The sequence below is a fragment of the Diabrotica virgifera genome, chromosome 2, assembly GCF_917563875.1.
Source record: "Diabrotica virgifera virgifera chromosome 2, PGI_DIABVI_V3a".
In the NCBI taxonomy this organism is placed as follows: domain Eukaryota; kingdom Metazoa; phylum Arthropoda; class Insecta; order Coleoptera; family Chrysomelidae; genus Diabrotica; species Diabrotica virgifera.
The window spans coordinates 240,889,567-240,904,957 of record NC_065444.1 but is presented as its reverse complement, the minus strand read 5'-3'; positions in this window follow the sequence as shown (position 1 = coordinate 240,904,957).

The following is a 15,391-nucleotide window of genomic DNA, read 5'->3' as shown; positions in this document are numbered from 1 at the left end:
TCATTGAAACAATACCTTTTCGAAAGGTTTTTGCGAATACCTTAAAAACTGTGCATCTAACTAAAAAAATTATATTCAACATTTTTGTAAGTTATAAAAAAACAAAGAGACAATTGCCTCCATAACTCTTCTAGTTATAATACAAAAAGAGATATGGTAGGCGAAATAGTTTGTTTTTTGGTACATTCTCAAATTGGTGTATTCAACTTATAATAACAGAAAAACGGTCGATTTTACGTGTATAATGCTACTAGTGCTACCAATACCTTTTGTCGTTATTGAAAAGACCTTTAAAATGATATAAATTAAAGGTCCATTACATTAAAACCAAGCGAGATATGCTGCAAACAAAATTGATAACTAATGTGTTTTAAGAAAAAATGAGAAGTAATTTTAACCCCCATACAGCAAAATGTAAATGCATAATTTTCCTTCTGCAATACCTTTTACTATAGTGTTATTTCTATGTTCAGAAATTTGGTCGGGTTTAAAAAGAATGGTTTTTGAAAAAAAAAAGATCAAATTATAGAGAGCATTTTTAAATGTTCTTAAAAATCTTCTTTCTTCTCCATATAACTTGAAAATGGTAAGAGATACAAAAATGACAAACAAAATTGAAATTTTTATCTTGAAAAACCCTACATTTTTGTGTGATATCTTTTTTCGTATCTCTTATAATTTTCGAGTTACATGGAGAATAAGGAACATTTTTAAGAACATTTAAAAATGCACTCTATAATTTGATCTTATTTTTTTCAAAAACTATTCATTTAAACCAGTCCAACTTTTTGAACATATAAATAACACTATATTAAAAAGTATTTTAGAAGGAAAACGATGCATTTAAATTCTGATGGATGAGGGGTTAAATAGACTTCTCATTTCTTCTTAAAATACATTAGTCATCAACTTTTTTGCAGAATATCTCGCTTAGTTCGAATGCAATCGACACTTAGTGTTGCTCATTTTAAAGGTTTTTTCAAGCACTGTAAAAGTCGTAAGTATCATTATACACCTAAAATCGACCGTTTCTCTGTTATTTTAATTTGAATACACCGATTTGAGCATGCAGCAAAAAACAAACTCTTTTTACCTACCATATCCCTCTTTCTATTTTAACTAGAAGATTAATGAGGGAACGAATCTCTTTGTTTTTTTTATAACCTATAGAAATAATTTATATAGTTTTTTTGTTAGATGCAAAATTTTTAAGGTATTCACAAGAATCCGTCCGAAAAGGTGTCATTTTTCAATGAAAATGGCCAATTTTCAACCACGAATAACTCAAAAAGTATTGAGTTTTCAAAAAATAATTATAGAACAGTTTTTTCTTAAAATTAGGTTCTCTAGTATCTTCCGTGGCTATTTTAACCCAAAACATTTTTCACTCCCGAGAAAGGGTGGGAACCACCCCAAGATAAAAGCGCACATCGGCATAGGGTAGACTTTGTTTCATGAGCTATTCCCTACTTACTGTGAAAATATCGAGTAAATCGATTTAGTAGGATGGAATTCGGAGCCAAATACCCTAATTGACTGCCCTAAGGAGTAGGGCTGCGCTGTCCCGGCCAGACAGCAATCTTACACTTTTGGCCAAGAAACGCATAAGCGCCCAATATTCCACAAGAAGGGATGGAACGAGAGAGCGAGAAGGAATAAGGAGGTAGGAATGGCAAACTTTCTTGTATATTTCTTGGGGTCCCAAAATTTATATTCTCAAAAAAATTCAGCTTTGTTTGTATGGTTTTTAGAGGTTCAGTGGCATTTTCATCTCTGACGACTGGAGTAATAGTGTATTTCCAATTTTGACTGCCCTCATTATCCTTCTTTTCCTTTATTGATATTTTTGATCAACTCTTTTATAAGTAATAAAAGGTTAATTAGAACCGTCTATCAAAAACAGCGACCAAATTGAACGTAAAAAGGCACAACATCTCAAAACGAAGGAAATTATCAATGATGTTATTAAAACTTAATTCCACGTTTTTCTATTTACCTTACCTACCGTAATGATAAAATAAACGAGCCGCGCCCTGGACAAAATCAACGTCTTCAAAACGCGGCCCCGGAGTTAATTAACGTTTTTTGGCGGACCCATCAGGACCACTCTCGACGTCTCCGATTTTGAACGCCCCAAAACAGTTCACGCGAACGCCATCGGCGAGCGCTACCGAGAATTTCCGCGTCGGAAAGCAAATATAGCGTTTCCTTCGTGTCTCGGAAACCACGGCCAAACGAACGAAAACTTGATAAAATCAAGGATTGTTTGTTTCCATCGCAGAGGATGTTAATTATTTTGATGTATATAAATATATGGAAAAAGTGGTTCATACATAGTGTGACCAACTAATTTCAATTGTTGAATAATAGTTGAATTTTCAACTATTTGGTAAAATTCTATTTTGAAATTTTGAATACGTTATTCTTCTAAGAATGCACATCAAATAAGTGTAATAGAGTCAGAGTGTAATGTTAATACCAGAATTAGTGGACTTTTTTCGTTTCTATATTTTAATTATCGTCTTCTGAAAAGACAATAATTATATTTTTGATGGGATTAAGCCGCAATTGGTTGTAATGATAATTACATTTTTATATTAACCTAAGGTGATATATATTTACATGGAAATCCAAAATCAGTTTATTTTCAAATTTTTGCTTTTTTGAGAACGATTTCCTTATTGGAACTCGAAACGTCAAAAACTAACAAAAATATAATTATGATTAGAGCCAATAATTGTGGCTTAACCCCATCAAAAATATCATCGGCAACATAAAAATGTTAAATAATCAATAAAATTATGATATTAAAATTCTACATTTAAAAAAATGGCCCGATTTTCAGTAGTAATTGCACAAGAGCTCTGAAATTATTGAATTTTTCCCGAGTGACACTTTGACAGTTTTAATTTCACGAGTGAAATTATGTCAAAGTGTCACGAGAGTAAAAATTCTATATTGATTTCAGAGGTCGAATGCAATTTGTTGCGATTATTTCATGAATAAAACTGTTCAAAACCAAAATTTTATTGTAATTTATTCATGTAAGTACCATTAAACACACAGTTTTTATAAATATTTGACGATTGAAAGTCATCACTTTTATAATTTTTAAAACATTAATTGTCATTAATGTCACTGAATGTATTTTTCGTAGCAACGAAGGGCATCTGACGTAATATACTTAACGACGGGAGATTATCAAAAATTATCGATTTAATTTAGATTTCTGTAGCCTTCTATTGGTCAGAATCTCCTATAAATGAAATAATCATTGAAATGTTCCGGATTTTTGATATTTTTTTCAGACTTGTCCCGAATTCGACAGAATTGGAGTTGGTCATACTATACATACAGAATATTTATATGGTAAATCAATTCTTACATAAATTATACACTTACAACTGAACATTATGCATTTATATATATAATGGTAGGGGAGCAAAGTATGCTAATTGTGCATTTACTTGGGTTGTGAAGAGTAGGGCCTAAAACCAAAAAAAGTTAAGTAAAGTTTTCCATTTTAGTGGGGACTTGTACATTTTAAATTTAGTTTTCCATTTCCAACAATCGTTTTTTTAGATTATAGCGCCATCTATCCATAATTCGAAAAAATGTCTCGAATAAAAGTTATTTATTTTTACGTAAGCAATCCAAATCTGCAATAAAAAATGGGGGCTCCCTATTAAGATTCTAAAGTAACCCCTCACCCCACCTCCGTAGGGTTCGTGTTTGGAGCCATTCGATAGATTTTTCAAAAATATTGAATAAGTGTAGTTTTCAGTTTTTCGATATGATGTTCATTTCGCGAAATATCGCGGGATTCGTATTTAAAATATTAAATTTACCCCCACTCCTCTCCGTGGGAAATCGTGTTTGGTATCACTCGATAGATTTTTAAAAAATATTGAGTACGTATTGTTTAAAAAACTCATACAGAAGTAAAAACTTCAACTTGTATTCTGGTATAAAATCGTTTATTTAAAAACTATCTAAAAAGTCATCCAAATGGATTGCAAAACGTTTTTGTTCTAATTCAGAACATCTTCAGTGCCTAGAATGAAGTATTTCCACGTTAGACTAAAAAAAAGGTTAAAATTGTGACTGTTAGAATGAAAAAACTTGTGTGAATACTTACATTCTGCATAGTAGTTTGAAACTAGCACACCATTTAAAGTGGTAACCCCATAATATATCGTTTAAAAAACATGGTGACTACAAGTCGATGTTATTAGATATAGTAGAACACATGCTCAAAGGGCAACATGGTTCCCTGCTCGAAACTGCTAGGTACTTGCCAATACAATGGGCACATACCAACTGAGAAATTAGGAAATGGACAATTCAATATGACAAGAGTGACATGACATGACCAGATAAAGCCAATTTTTGGTTAAAGCTTACAAAGTGTAATTTGGTTTTGGATTTGTAGTAAAATGTAAAATTTTTTATTAAATATCTGAAAATGCGATTTAAATTATTTAAATATTATAATCTATTGTAAAGTCTCAATTAGCAACTCTCTATTCCAGAAAAACTTATGGATTTTATAGATTTAATGTGGAATTTAATTTCATGTTACCTGAAAAATACGACATGTCATGTCGTATTTTTTAGTTTTTCGCTCTGTCATTCATTTCACGAAATATTCGCTTTTTTCTTGTGAAACTCTGGGACTCACCCATTTCCTTACGCCCCGCTCAAATCGTCATATTTTTGAAATATACACTGTTTTGCATGTTCTTAACTTACCTTATCTTAATGTGATGATTTCGAGTTTTTCTAAGGATAGATTTTTTTCGGCGCCCCCCTTAACGAACTTTCCTGCATTAAGAGCCAATATATGGTAGAGGTACATTTTCAGGGTACAATGTTTCTCCCCATGTAATAATCTGACGCGCTCGAGTAACTGCAAAAATCCCCGCTTGGGCTCCCCTACCATAGGTCATTTCACTTATGCACAATATGAGACCAGTTTCGAGAGAGATTAAGACATCGATCACAAATTGACAGGTTTCCTTATATATGCGAAAAATTTACAGTTCATTGAAGAATAAAGACCTATTTACGGGGTCGGGGTCCTGCAACCTCTGGCGCATCCCGATCTACACCTTTTTGGTCCATCCAGTCCTCATTCATGGCTCTATTTCTCATCATTCCTCTGATTCCTTCTCTTCGTTCTAACGCTGGTCTTCCTCGCCTTCTTCTATTCAATGGAACATAGTTTATAGCCTCTATTGGCCGTAGTTCATCTGTCATTCGCATTACATGCCCGTACCATAAAAGCTGTTTGTGAATTCTATTGTATCTACGGTATTGTACTTGTACCGGGTGTCCCAATAAGAATGGCTCTCGGCCATATCTCAGGAACCGTTTAGAGTAGAGCTTTGAAATAAAAAATTTTATAACAAAAGTTGCCTCAGGAAAAGCCTGGAAATTATTTTCATAATTGTGGGTCCACCGTGAGAGGGCGTAATTGAATATCAAAAATTAAAAAATCAAAATTTTACAAAATTTTCCTAATGAAGGGGCATTGAAAATCCGGTCATCGTATTTTTCATATAATTCTGCTCATATTTGATTTCGCAAGTTTAGGTCTACCTTTGCAAATAAGAGGTGGGCGTGAGTGGGAACCTTGTTATGAAAAAATGGCTGTAAGTCCGGTTCTGTTAAATCAAATCTTGCAAATTTGGTCTTGTTAAAAACAGATCTTTTTCGTCACTGTAAGAGTTATGATTTCGAACCAACCTACTAAGTAATATGCCAGCTATAAGGCGTTATTTAATTTTTTTCAGAAATCTAGTTTTCTTTGGAAAATATTAAATACAAGTATGCATTTTTAATCCTACATTATAAAATTAGATTAAATTAGCAATGGAATAGCGAAAACCGCATGTCGATACCTTTTTTCTATCTCGAGATATCATACGAAAGTGTAAATTTAAAAACATAACTACTGTCACCGGTAAACGAAGTTAAGGAAAGTAGTGTGCTATGATAAAAACAAAGAAGAATTTTCCAGATGTCAACGTATATAATAGGGCTTTTCAACGCTTCTCATTTGTTTCGAGCCTCGGTCATATCTCGTATACCTATTAATATTATCACGGATTATACGACATACAATATGACAGAGGCTCGAAACAAATGAGAAGCGTTGAAAAGCCCTATTAATTAAAACAACAAAAAAATAAAAACAACTATTTAGTGTTAGTGACGACATAAATGTTCAGATTTTTGCAAATCATTTTCGTTGCAAGCATTTACTCTTTCAGATTGAACAGCGGTCTCAATTTCTGCTCTTGAAATGCTTTCATATTCTCTGGATAATGTTTTCTCGAGTAGGGTATCAGTATTGTAAATGCTTGCTTCAAAAATGATGGACAAGAATTTGAATATTTAGGTCGTCACTAAGTAGTTGTTTTTATTCCTTTGTTATATTTTTTAGTGTTGTTTGTCTTTATATTGTTGTTTTAATTAATTATATTTTTATACGTTGACATCTGGAAAATATTTCTTTGTTTTTTCCATAGCACACTAGTTTTCATTAACTTAGTTTACCGGTGACAGCAACAGTAATGTTTAAAATTTACACGTTTCTTAAGATATCTTGAGATAGAAAAAAGGTATCGACATGCGGTTTTCGCTATTCTATTGCTAATTTAATCTAACTTTATAATGTAGGATTAAAAAGGCATACTTGTATTTAATATTTTCCAAAGAAAGCTAGATTTCTGAAAAAAATTAAATAACGCCTCCCAGCTGACTTATTACTTATTAGGCTGGTTCTAAATTATAACTTTTGCATTAACGAAAAAGATCTGTCTTCAACAAGACCCAGTTTGCAAAATTTGATTTAGAATGACCGGATTTACAGCCCTTTTTTCATAACAAGGTTCCCACTCACCCCCACCTCTTATTTGCAAAGGTAGACTTAAACTTGTGAGATCAAATATGCGCAGAATTTTATGAAGAATACGATGATCGGATTTCCAGTACCCCTTCATTAGGAAAATTTTGTAAAATTTAGATTTTTTAATTTTTGATATTCAATTACGCCCTCTAGTGGTGGACCCACAATTATGAAAATAATTTCAAGGCTTTTCCTGAGGTAACTTTTGTTATAAAATTTTTTATTTCAAAGCTCTACTATAAACGGTTCCTGAGATATGGCAGAGAGCCATTCTTATTGGGACACCCGGTACATTCTTCCCGTTCTTCTTCCTGTTGGATTTTTGCAACACCAAGGAAATAATTTTACACTGGTTTTACACTTCTGAAGCTAGGAATAACTAAAGACACTTTTCACAACTAATATTTTATTACAATAACACAAACTTTTGGTATTAAAGTAATTTTTGTGTGGGATCGGACACACGCCCTACTTTCCCGTTTTTTATTATCTTATTATTCTATATAACAACACCTTGGCAACGAACTTTTTTTTTGAATATTGCGCCTTTGTGTACACTTTGAATTATAGAACATAAAAACATAGAAACATCTTTGTGAAGTGTACACAAGGCGCAAACCACTAAATAAAATATTGAAACAAAATATAGTTTTACTAAATATTAATGTTGGGAATTTATTTCTCCAACATGCTGGGGGGCCTTGGTTTTGATACCAAAACAATATATTCCACCCCTTTTTTTTACACATTTTTTAAAGAATTTATTGCTTATATAAGTATAAAACTTTTACAAAGTTTTAAATTTAAATAGAAATAGTTATAAAGTTAAATTTTATTTATTATTATAAATTGAGAAAAAAAAAATAATTTAAATTTGTTCATCGTTAATTGGAAGAACAGCAATTTTTGTGACAGAACGTAAGTATGTTCCCTTTTTAGTTTTTACTTCCACCACTCTTACCTTTCCGTCTTTACCAGGAATAACTTTATTAATCCTTGCTATAGGCCACCCAAAAGAAGAAACATTGTCCTCCTTTACAAGCACAAGCATGCCTTCTTGTAAATTTGGCAACGATTTTCTCCATTTAGGTCTGTTTTGAAGTTGTGTTAGATAATCTTGGTACCACCTTTGCCAAAAATGCTGCTGCATTTGAACACACAACCTCCAAAATTTTAATCTATTTTCAGGAATCTCAGTTAAATTAGTTTCAGGGAAAGTTGTCAAAGGAGCACCTATTAGAAAATGACCTGGGGTCAAATATTCTAAGTCAGAGGATTCATTATTAATTGCCATAAGAGGCCTTGAATTTAATATTCCTTCAACTTGAGTAATCAAAGTATTAAACTCCTCATATGTTAAAATATTATTTCCCATCACCCTTTTTATATGATATTTAGCACTCTTCACCCCGGCCTCCCATAGACCCCCAAATACTGGAGAATAACTTGGGATGAAGCAAAATTCAATTTTATCATCAAGGCAAAAGTTGTTTAACTTAATGTTGTCGTTTAGAAGTTTTTGAAGTTGATTATTTTCTCCCTTGAATGTGGCACCATTGTCACAAAAGATCTTGGATGGTTTACCCCTTCTAGAAATGAATCTTTTTAATGAAGCTAAAAAAGTATCTGTTGTTAGATCAGAGAGTAACTCCATATGAATTGCCTTCACAGAAAAGCAAACAAACAATGCTATATATGCCTTTGTCGTTATAGACTTTCTAATCCGTGACTGTTTAATTTGGAAGGGACCACAGAAGTCTATACCAACATTCTGAAAGACCCTCGATGAACGTACCCTTTGTTCAGGAAGAGATCCCATTAACTGTTCACTGCACTTGGCCTTACATTTAAAACAGGTTACGCATTTGTGCAAAATCCTTTTAATTTCTTTAGTGGCACTAATAATCCAAAAATTTTGATTTAATGAACTTAAAACTTGTTTCGGACCTGCATGTAAAAGTCTTAAGTGCTCTCTGTGAATCAAAAGATCAGTGATATGATTGTTTTTGGGAACGATCAAAGGATGTTTTTTATTAAAAGAAATATCTGAGTTCTCCAGTCTACCACCAACTCTTAACAGTCCCTGAGAGTCCAAGAAAGGATATAAAGAATTTAAATTAGACTTAATTGCTGTGTTGTTGGTTAGACATTTTATTTCCTCAGAAAAATGAAAACTTTGTTCATACTTAATAATGGTTTTAAGGCTATTTTCTAGTTCTACAACTGTTAAACTTCCAGTAATCTTTTTATTTTTATTTTTTATATTATTTACAAATCGTAGGCAATAAGCCACTATTTTTTGAAGTTTTGTTAAGCTAGAGAATTTTATGAAGAAAGATTCTGGTTTGACCTTAGCTAAAGTGACAACTTTATATTCAGGCAAATGGTCTGGAGTAGAAAATGGAATTTCAAAGTGCAAGAATTCAATATTTGAAAGAATTTCAGGACCATTAAACCAAAGATTGTTTGAATTAATTTCATGAGGTTCAAGTCCACGAGAAAGACAATCTGCTGGATTTTCCTTAGTGTTTATATACAACCATTTAAATTCGGATGTCATTTCTTGAATTTTAATAATTCTATTGGCAACATAGGGATTCAATTTCAAAGGTTCGGATTTTATCCAAGCTAAGACAATGTTTGAATCTGAATATAAAAATACCTTACTGACTTTATCTTTTAACAGTTCAAAAACCTTGTGAGATAGTTTTAAAAGCAACAAAGCACTGTTCAGTTCAAGTCTTGGCATAGTTAGTTTTTTGTTTATAGGAACAATCCTAGATTTGGAACAAATCAAATTTACATGTACTTTATTTTCAAAAATAGTCCTCGCATAAATAACAGCTCCATATGCAATCAAGGAGGAGTCACAAAAGCCAACTATTTCAATATGAAGAGCACCAGTAAAGTTTAAATTTCTTTGGACAGTCACTGTGGGCATGCTCATTAAGCTTTCAACAAAATTTTTCCAAGTGTCAAGTAACTCACTGGAAATTATAGCATCCCATTTGACCTTACTTAACCAAAGTTTTTGCATAATTACCTTAGCAGCTACTAAAACTGGGCCCACTAATCCCAAAGGATCATAAAATTTGGAAACAAAACTGAGAATCTGTCTTTTAGTTACACATTCATTTATATCAACTTTTGGACAACTAAATTTAAAATTATCTGTTTTTGTATCATAAGTCAATCCCAGAGTCTTTACCGTTAAATCGTTTTTGCTGATGTTAATTTCATCAAAATTTTGTTTATTTTTAGGAATATCATTTAAAATTTGTAAATTATTTGAGCACCATTTGTGCAACTCGAAGGACCTTAATCTGAGCAGCGAGATAAGTTCATTTTTTAGTTTTATCGTTTCTTCGATTGTGTCACACCCACACAAAATATCATCAACGTAGGTGTTATTAAGAAGAGCTTTAGAAGCCAAAGGATAGCGTTTACCTTCAGTTCGGGCTAATTCTACCAAACATCTGGTAGCTAAAAAGGAAGAACTTCTTAAACCATATGTTACAGATTGAAGTTGAATACATTGTAAACTGCCATTTTTCTCTCGCCACAAAATATTTTGTAACTGGCAATGGTCTGGATGTACCAAAACCATTCTATACATTTGTTTAATATCTGTCAAAAGGACGTAATTATATTTTCTAAAAAGAACAAGAATATCGAAGAGCTCATTTTGAACTACAGCACCATTATAGAGATAATCATTGATGCATTTTTTCTTTTTTGATTTCATGCTGCCATCAAAGACTACTCTTAATTTTGTTGTTTTTTTGTCTTCACGTATCACTGGATGGTGAGCCATAAAGTATAAAGAACCACTATTTAAGTCATATGTACTAAGACTTACTATTTTTGCATGCTTTAGAGCTAAATATTCATCAATAAAACTTTTGTATTGAGAGTACAGGAGAGCTCAGGATTGACTTTAAATCTTTTTTCTAGATTTTCAAAGCGTTTTAATGCTACAGAAAATGAATCTCCTAAATCCAAATCAGGTAGATTTTGTTTTAATGGTAATTTAACTTGGTATTTATTATTTATTACTTGCAAAGAATTTTCAAAATTAATCTCACAAGCTTCCTGCTCTGTCGAATATTCCGGAAAAATTTCTGGAACCTTCTCGGTTTCCCAAAATTGAGAAACAATATTTTCTAAATTATTTTTCATGCTTAAATGAAAAGCAGAAAAATTACAAATTTGTAGTGATGGAGCAGAACCACTAACTATGAACCCAAATAGAGTATTTTGTAATATAATCTGGTCTACTTGTATTTTATCGGAGAGCAAAATATGAAATGAAATATTTGCCCCAAACAATATATCAATTGTGCCAGATTTATTGAAGTCATCATCAGACAATTTAATATTTTTAGGAATATTTAAATTTGAAACATTGAAATTTGTTTGTGGTATATCACTAGTAATTTCATCAACCACAGAACATTTTATATTTGTGCTATAATCAAACACACATGACTCAATTTTTAAATTTACAGCCTTTTGCACATTGGTAATATTCTCAGAAATACCTAAGATATTGACATTATTATTAAATGTTTTTAAGTTTAATTTACTTACCAATCTACTTGTTACTAATGATATTTGAGATCCTGTATCCAGGAGACCTCTGGCAGTGATATAATCACCCCTTTTTGTTCTAATTTTTACCTTCACTGTTGGTAACAGAACATTATTAATGTTTTCATTTATTGAACCAAATGTAGTCACCCTATCGTCTGCATTACCACTGTTACCCTGTCCAGTGCTGTCTAATGGAGTTTGTCTGTCCACATGCAGAAGAGAATTATGTTCTTTTCGACAAACTGAACACCTGAAACTCATTTTACACCTACCAGGATGATTATTCAAACAAATTCGACAAGCCTTATGACTGTCTATAAAAGACACTCTATCATTTACTGAAACAGATTTGAAACTGGAACAATTATAAATTTTATGGCCTGAGGATGAACAAAAGCTACACCTGGTTTCTAATTTGACTTTACTTGTAGCCAAGTGAGTTTTTTGATACCTTTCTTTGTTAGTGCTACATTTTTTATCTGGAGTGGTTACAGTTTCTAAAGCTGTAGCCCTATTTTCAATATAAGATAAGAAATCTTTTAAATTTGGCAATTTTGAGTTGTCCCTATCAATTTGAAATGATCTATTAGTATAGTGATCTAGTTTTTTAGTTAAAATGCAAATAAGGATCATATCCCAACTTTCTACGGGTTGCTTTAAGTTTTTTAGTGCACCTAACTGCTGTCTCACTTTACTAATGAACTCACGTAAGGCGGTGGAAGTTCCTTTTTGAATGGAGGGAATGTCAAGTAGTGAATAAATGTGAGAATTTATTAATATTGTTTCATTGTTATAACGGTTATCTAACATTCTCAATGCATCATTATAAGAGTCATTTGTTAGAGGTAGATCATTTATTAGGCTTCTTGCCTCTCCTTCCAAATGATTCTTTAAATGAAAAAGTTTTTCAACATTTTGCAGTGACTTATTTCTATCAAAAACAGCTAGAAATAAATCTATAAAAGGTCTATAACTTGTTAAATCTTTGCCGTCATAACAAGGAATTTCTATTCGTGGAATATTTGAAGAATAAAAAGAATTATTTACATCTTGTGGATTAGTACTTACGCTCTGTATTACTGTTTTTGAGAGTTGACTATTAATTTTAGCTAATGTGTCAAAGTATTCCTCTCTAATATTATCAATGGAATCTGCATACCCCTGTTCACAACATAAAATTTCACAATGAAGATCTTGAAGTTTATTAAAATTTTCTATTAGTAAGTCTTTCCTAGTTTGTAATTGATTAATTATTAATTCAGAAATTTCTTTGTCCAAATGTTTTTCAACAAACCTTGTAATAGTTTTAATAGACTGAATTTCTTGAGATTTTTTAGTTTTTAGCATTTCAATATCCTTTTTAGCGGGCATTTTTTTTTTTTATATGAATCTACCTAAAACTTAAAAGGTAAAAAAAACTATTTTAAATATCAAAATAACAAAAATGTTGACGATTATTTACAAACCAAAACACAAACAGTCAATTTATTTAATTTTGTATTCACTGTCAATGTCAGTTTTCTGTCACTTCATATATGATCGATTTCATAAAACATCGATTATTTCTCTCGATCGCTTGATAACCATTCGACGTCGGTCGTTCGCCCTCTTTTACATAGATGGCGCTATTGTATGAGCTTGACGTTTTACAAAATTAATTTTTTAATGATTTTTCTTTTTTGTAATTTCTTTTCTAATAATTTCTTTTTTGTTCAATAATTTCTTCTTTTTTTTATTAGGTGTGTTTCTTACCTTCTGGAAATTGAGTAATTCCTAGCTTCTTTTTATATCCGGCTCGAAGGACCAAACTTGATGTTGGATTTTTGCAACACCAAGGAAATAATTTTACACTGGTTTTACACTTCTGAAGCTAGGAATAACTAAAGACACTTTTCACAACTAATATTTTATTACAATAACACAAACTTTTGGTATTAAAGTAATTTTTGTGTGGGATCGGACACACGCCCTACTTTCCCGTTTTTTATTATCTTATTATTCTATATAACAACACCTTGGCAACGAACTTTTTTTTTGAATATTGCGCCTTTGTGTACACTTTGAATTATAGAACATAAAAACATAGAAACATCTTTGTGAAGTGTACACAAGGCGCAAACCACTAAATAAAATATTGAAACAAAATATAGTTTTACTAAATATTAATGTTGGGAATTTATTTCTCCAACACTTCCTATTTATTAATTTGGGATGGAAACAAGTCTGGATATCTGGACAGGCTTGTCTTAGATAGTCAATTTCTACTACTTCCAGTTTTTCTTCTCTTTCATCATCATTTGTCAACATTCAGATACGTACGTCAAAATTGGTTCTACAACTGACTTGTTTGTTGTCATTTTTGTTCGTAAACTAATTTTAGGGGACCAAAGTGACGAGTTTAGTGTTTGTATCACATTTTTATTTTCTGCTGGATGTTCGTTTAGATGTTCTTTCCTTAAATATCACTGTACCTAGATATATAAATTCTTCGCATTTTTTTTAAACCTCTAATCGAGATTTATGGGTCTCTTTCTTTATCCTTCGTATAAATATAAATCAAGAAACAATATAAAGGATAATGAGTTCTTAAATATTTTTGTTCGAGCAGTGCCGATTTGTTTTAAGAAATAAATGCTGAATTTTTCTATAAATTATGGGAACTACCATTGATGTATCCTTAATATATATATTCCTTTGTAAAGTGACTTTAGTGAAGTGAACTGTGCCTTGGACTTAAAACAAACCAAGAGATGATACAGGACTAGTATACAAGGTATTTTTTTAGTAAACTTTTCATTTTCTTTTTGGTAAAAATGATCTCTTTATGTAAAATCGCAAGAGATCACAGATCTTTATAATTTTATTTTATTTTGTTTCAATAAAAAAGTTTGGTTCATTGAAACATACTATTTATTATTGTATTTTGCCTTTCTCTAGTTTGGTAAGAACAACAAAGATTTGCTGAGTAAAGACATATATAAGGTAAGTCGCTCCAAAAGTATTTTATATATTTTGTATTGACTAAGTTTTTGTTTAATTTTTGATTTAGCTATCTTTTCTTTTACGTTTCTATTCTTGTATATTTATGGTTCCCACAAGGAAACAAGTGGCGCCCAATATTTGATTTCTTTTTATTTGATATTATTATTTGATTTTTCTTTTTTTTTCCAAGCTAATAAGTGCATATTAATAACATCCCGTTAAGAACCACTCCCATATCTCTTCTTTGTACCATCCTTAGATTATAAGCTTTCATTTGATACCTCATTTGTGATTCTACCTGGCATAATGACGAAAGAGTTAAATTAGTAGTCGGACGGACAGATGGACAGACAGCGTAGGTCAAATTTCTCACATTTAGTACCATCCTTGGATTATAAGCTTTCCTTTGATATAATGACGGAGGAGAGTTATATTCGCGGTCGGACGGCCAGACCGCCAAATTGATCACCTTTAGTACCATCCTTGGACAGCTTTCATTTGACACCTCATTTGTCATTCGACCTGGTATAGTGACGGGGGAGTTATATTCGCCGTCAGATGGACAGGCGGACAGACTGACAGACAGCCTATGTCAAATTTCTCACCTTTAGTAGCATTCTTGGATTATAAGCTTTTATTTGACACCACATTTGTCATTCTAGCTGGTATAGAGACGAAGGAGTTATATTCGCTGTCGAACGGACAGACGGACAGAGAGCATATGTCAAATTTCTCACCTTTAGTACCATCTTTGGATTATAAGCTTTCATTTAACACCTCATTTGTCATTCTATCTGGTATAGTGACGGCGGAGTTATATTCGTGGTCGAATTTATCACCTTAAGTACCATCCTTGGATTATAAGCTTTCATTTAACACCTCATTTGTCATTCTACCTGGTAT